Source organism: Juglans regia, chromosome 5 (assembly GCF_001411555.2).
Source record: "Juglans regia cultivar Chandler chromosome 5, Walnut 2.0, whole genome shotgun sequence".
Lineage (NCBI taxonomy): Eukaryota > Viridiplantae > Streptophyta > Magnoliopsida > Fagales > Juglandaceae > Juglans > Juglans regia.
Genome location: NC_049905.1, coordinates 15,042,168 through 15,048,753, shown reverse-complemented (window position 1 = coordinate 15,048,753; position 6,586 = coordinate 15,042,168). Strand labels below are relative to the sequence as shown.

General features: G+C 34.5%; 1 pseudogene; it reads left to right on the top strand.

Moving 5' to 3' along the window:
- The first annotated feature begins 320 nt into the window (after positions 1-320).
- LOC108998193 lies at positions 321-4,456 on the top strand (annotated as a pseudogene).
- Positions 4,457-6,586: the final 2,130 nt, after the last annotated feature.

The window sequence follows — 6,586 nt, the reverse complement described above, 5'->3', positions numbered from 1 at the left end:
CATGTGAATGGATGACTATACGCAGTATCTATTGTATGTATTTTCCAAGAAAAGAAGTTGAGGCTGATGCCTCATGCTTTAACTAATGCTTTAAAGGACGCGAAGAAAGTGTTTTAAAAGGTCCATATGAACTGACATTTTAAGGATGCCATGAACTAATGCTTATGGATGCCATGAAAGATGATGTTTAAGCTCTTGCTTTTAAACGATATTTTTCCTTGAATGAACTGTTAAATGAAAAGAAGTGAAAAGATAGAGCTGAAATGACTAAATTGAATGAAAGGACTGAAATGAAATGCATTAAAATACGTAATGGCCACATGAATGAATTGGAAAGGGTACCAAAAGACTGGGCAGATTGCAGTGATGGGTAAGTAGTACTGGTAGTGCACCCAGTGTTGCCTCCTGACAGAAAAGAGATTCCCAACTCGTGACCACGGGTAGAGTCCGGGTTCAAAGGACCGCTAACCCCAACACACGGAGTGTAACAGTGTGTACCGGCCAATGAAAGTGATAAGAAAGAATGTATAAATGCATGAATGCATCGCATTCTTTAAGAAATGAAGGCACTGACGGAGGACACGTTTTACCAAAAGAAAATCCCATTTTAAAGAAAAACCTTGTCCAATGATGTTTTCAAAAGAACGCACGTATGCATGTACGTATAGTATGTATAGAATGATGAATGCATGACTAAAAACCTATGTTATTATATTTTAATTGTATGAAGTAATGCTTACGAGTCTTCGACTCATTTTAGTTTTTATGTATGCCCCTCCCCCCATAGGAACTGAATGAGAATTTCGCGTCAGGAAGGACACGGCCTAAGGGGAAGAGCATGAAAGTCTAGGCATGAAGGTTTAACTGTATGAGAGGCCTTTTTATTTTAAAGATTAATGTTTTCTACTGTAAACCTATTTTATTCTCAAAGCACATTTTATTTTATAACGTAGAGTCTTGCACCCTGGGTATGAAAGTAAAAAGTTTTAAAACGAACGGTAACTCTCGTCGTCCTTTCTAAAATCATTTTATAAAAAGTCACACCACAAGGACGGGCATTACACCTTTCCTTGTCACTGCTAATGCTCTTATTAATTGCAGGAATGAGCTCATGAAGCTATCTTTTGGAAACATGAATCTCGAGGTGAATATTTTTCATATTACAAAACAACCAGAAGATGATTACGAGAGCCATCAGACATACATGATTGACTCAATCATGGGTAGGGGAGTTTCTACAGCTCATGATTTTGATCTCTTTAAGTATTTTCTTGTTAATTATGAGTTTGATTCTATCAGTGATCCATCTTATGCAGTTGATATCTGTGTTATTTTTTATAGAACTCAGGATTATGGCACTTGGCCATGGCAACCGAAGTTTGAGGAGTTGCCTAAGAAAAGGGAAAAATAAATTCCTTCAAGTGTGGAAGCACCAAAAGTTGAATTGAAGCCTCTGCCTAAGGGTTTAAAGCATGCTTTCCTTGGTCCAGGTGATACTTTTCCTATTATTATCTCATCTGAATTGTTTGAGTCTCAAGGTGAGAAATTGATTCGGACCCTAAGTGAGCATAAGTCAGCCTTAGATTCGAGCATTGTTGATATAAAAGGTGTTAGTCCCCTGGTCTGTTCTCATAAAATTAATTTGGAGGAAGAAACTAGCCCTCGTAGAGACCCCCAATGTAGGCTTAATCCCACTATGAAAAAAGTGGTGAACAATGAAGTTTTGAGACTATTAGATGCATGAATCATATATCCTATTCTTGATAGTAAATGGGTAAGTCCAACACAGCTTGTTCCTAAAAAGTCAGGTGTTACTGTGGTGAAGAATGACCTGGGAGAGTTAGTCCCTATAGAAAATTGAATGTTGCCACCCAGAAAGACCATTTTCCTCTTCCTTTTATTGATCAAATTCTTGAGCGTGTGGCTGGTCATCATTTCTATTGTTTCTTGGATGATTATTCTGGTTATTATCAAATTGAAATTGCATTAGAAGACCAAGATAAAACCACTTTCACTTGTCCTTTTGGTACTTATGCTTTTCGTAGAATGCCATTTGGATCGTGTAATGCACCTGCTACTTTTCAACGTTGCATGATGAGCATTTTTAGTGACAAGGTTGAAAATTGCATGAAAGCTTTTATGGATGACTTGATAGTTTTTGGATCTTCTTTTGATGCATGCTTATTGAATTTAGAGAGAGTGTTGACTCGTTGTGAGGAGAAGGAATTGGTTTTGAATTGGGAAAAATGCCACTTTATGGTACCTTCAGGTATTGTCATAGGGCATATTATTTCTTCTAGAGGGACAGAAGTTGATCAATCTAAGATTGAATTAATCTCTAAGTTGCCTACACCTAGGACAATAAAGGATGTGAGATCCTTTCTTGGTCATACGGGCTTTTATAGGAGGTTCATACATAATTTTTCCACCATATCTAGACCACTATGTGACCTTCTAACTAAAGATACCCCATTTGAGTGGACACAAGCTTGTCAAGAGGCCTTTAAAACGCTAATTGGCAAGCTTACCTCAGCACTCATAATGCAGCCACCTGATTGGAATTTACCTTTTGAGATCATGTGTGATACTAGTGATTTTGTTGTAGGTGCTATTCTTGAACAGCGAAGGGAGGGAAAGCCTTTTGTCATATACTATGCTAGTAGAACTCTAAATAGTGCTTAGATGAATTACTCCACCACTGAAAAAGAGTTGCTATATGTAGTGTTTGCTTTGGATAAGTTTCGTGCTTACTTGATTGGTTCTCCTATTATTATTTTCACAGATCATGCAGCCCTTATGTACCTTCTTACAAAGAACGATGCTAAGTCGAGACTAATATGGTGAATTTTACTTTTGCAGGAATTTGACATCACCATCAAAGACAATAAAGGAGTGGAGAACTTAGTGGCTGGCCATCTCTCGAGGCTCACACTTGAGGACACCTCTGACCACCTACCAATCAGGGAAGATTTTCCCGATGAGCATTTACTTTCTATTGCTTCTCTACCATGGTTTGCTCATATTGTGAATTATTTGGCTGTAGGTGAGATACCGGTGGATTAGAGCACTCAGGACAAGAGGAAGTTCATGACTGAGGTACGTAATTTCTATTGGGATGACCCTTTTCTTTTCAAATACAGCCCTGACCAAATTTTAAGGCGTTGCATCCCTAATGAAGAGATTGCTAGCGTCTTGAAATTTTGTCACTCCCAAGCTTGTGGGGGCCACTTTTCAATGAAGAAAATCACTGCAAAAATTTTGCAGTATTGATTTTATTGGCCCACCTTATTTAAAGATGCAAACATCTATTGTCACTCATGTGAAAAGTGTCAAAAGTTAGGAGTTATGTCCCGTTGTAATATGATGTCCTTAAACCCAATTTTAATGATTGGAATTTTTTATTGTTGGGGCATTGATTTTATGGGACCATTTCCTCCTTTTGGATATCAATATATTATTGTGTCAATAGATTATGTGTCAAAATGTATAGAGGCGGCAACTTGCAGGAGCAATGATAATAGGACGGTAATTAAATTTCTCAAAGAGAATGTGTTATCTCGATTTGGTACACCATGTGCTATCATTAGTGACCGGGGTACACATTTTTGCAACCATTCTTTTGAGTCTTTGATGAAAAAATATGTGGTGGTACATAAGATCTCTACTGCCTACCACCCACAGACAAGTGGACAGGTAGAACTTGCAAATAGGAAAATTAAGTAAATTTTAGAAAAAAAAGTCAAGCCAGATCGCAAGGATTTGGTCTTTGAGACTAGTTTATGTGCTTTGGGCCTACCGTATAGCTTTCAAAATTCCCTTAGGCATGTCACCTTATAGGTGTATTTTTGGAAAGCCTTGCCACTTACCTGTGGAGCTCGAGCATCGAGCTTATTGGGCCATCAAGCATTTCAATTTTGACATAGGAAAATAGGTAAGCTTAGAAAATTTCAGTTGACCGAGTTAGAGGAGTTGAGAAATGATGCTTATGAAAACTCTAGAATCTATAAGGCTAAAATGAAATCGTTTCATGATAAAAATATTTTGAGAAAAACATTTAAGCCTAATGATCAAGTGTTCTTATATGATTTTAGACTCCATAATCAGCCAGGAAAACTTCGATCTAGGTGGACAAGCCCTTTTGTAGTGAAGAGTGTTTTTGCAAATGGGGCGGTAGAAATAGAGGATTCTAAGGATGGTCGGATCTTTAAAGTAAATGGTCAACGCCTTAAAGTATTAATTCATATGCAAGTTACGGAAGTGGAAGACATTCCACTTGTGGATCCAGTCTAAAAACCTTGATCACACCATGCAGGTATGTTTTTCTTTATTTGTTTTGTTTGTTTTGTTTTATTTTTGTTTTCTCTTATTTACTTTCTTTTCCTTTTTGTTTGTAGTTGTTTTTTGTTTGCAGGTTAGTTTCATTTTGTCATTTCAGGTTACCATCTTTGGTGCTTAGCGAACTACCAACGTCACTCATCAAGTGTATTCTACCATTTTTAGTTACTCTCCATTCAAATTTGATTCTTAAAACATTGAAGATAATTTTTCATTTAAGTTTGGGGGTGGTGGTGTAAATTATGCATTTACAAATGCTTGTTGGAACTCTTTGGCATGTTTACATGTGTCAAAATTTTTTTAGCATCACACATACATCCCTTTACATATGTACTTATTCTCATGCATCGCCATCTTAGTGAATTCAACAAACCCATCTTGATCATTATGCTGAGGTATTCACAGGATTTCTAATGCACTCATCTACGTTTTGTGGTAAGATGGTGGTTTGACACATATATTTAGAAAACTCTTTTGCTTAAGTCTTTATGTGTGAGGTTTGGAGAGGATTGAGAGCTAACACATGCTGAAAATTGTTATGTATGGTTTATGGTATGATGGTGAATATACTTGGGATATGATGAAAGTCAATTTAGGATTAACGTTTGAGCGTTTCAAGCCAACCCTTTGAATTATAGATCCCTAGTAGCTAACTTTGAGCCAAGAAACACATATAACCTTTTTTCTTCATATACCTACATTTTCCCTACCCTTGTTACTTCCAAGTGTGTACTAGATGTGGACTTTTTCATTTTTGCACTGAATAAAAAAAAAAAAAGAGAGAAAGAAAAGGGAAGAACATGAGTTTAGGGCTGAGCAAAAATTTGACAATCCGACTCCACTCTGGCTCCGACTTGTCGGAGTCGGAGTCGGAGTTTTTTTTCTCTTGGACGTCGGAGTCGGAGTCTGAGTCGGAGTCATTGATGAACTGACGCCAGCTCCGCTTCGATCCGACTCCGGCCCTTTGCCTCCGCCTCCGCCTCCGCCTCCGCCTCCGACGTAACCCTCCGACTCCACCTCTGCCTTCGCCTCCGATTTTATACATATTTTATAAAAATATGTGTTTTTCTATATATTAATTATTTAAATTTTATACAACTATATCTTATATACATAGTTAAACTCAATAATATACTAGTTAAATAAAATATTTATACTATAATATATAGACTAAATTGACTAATAATAGTTTAGTATATGATTATATGTAAATATCATACTATTACAAATTTACAATATTACTACCATGTAACACTAAATTACTAATGTACATATAATATACTATACACACTAAGATGTATAATAACATCAACATGTAATATTGTAATACAGATACTAATGGATAAACACTAATCTATAAATTTATAATAACATATAATACTAATATATAATAACTAAAGTATTATTCATATAAATTTTATATAACAATATCTTGTATTAATTATATTTTTTGACCTAATAAATTCTCAACATATTCCTTTTGATAAATATATTAATAATTCTAATATACATTAGTATAAATATTAACAATTAGATTTATGGCCTAATACTAATACTATTAATAAACCACTTTAAGCCTATATATAAATTACTATATAAATCACTATAGTATTAATTACTAATATTACTATATGATACTACTAACTATAGTGATATACTAGTATTTGACATTAGTATACTAATACTTTCAGTGATATAGTTAGTATAATATTTATACTAATACTATTATCTAGTTATACTAAATTAAAATCACTACAGCAAATACTAATATATAGATATGCTAATCACTATAATTAATACTAATATAGTTATATTAATCACTATAACTATATATAGTATTAGTATCACTATTAGTATAATACAATAATATATAGTATTAATAATAACTAATACTAATATAAGTATTAGTATAACTAATATCACTACTAGTATAACTAATATTAATACTAATACTAATATACTAATACTATTAGTGTATTACTAATATTTCATATGCGGTGCCTTTTTTTAATATTCATATATAATAATATATATATCATATATTTTTTTATGAATTTTCATATCTATATATATATAATATATAAAATAGATTCATATTAATTAGTAGTACATACAATACGGCGCCGTTTGTACTTGTTAATAACTTAATAGACTTAGGGTTCCCGAGTTCCCCGAATCCCCCCTCTTTCAATTTCATCTTCAATCTTCACTGTTCATAATCTCAGCCCTCCCCCCTCTCGTGCAGCGTCGC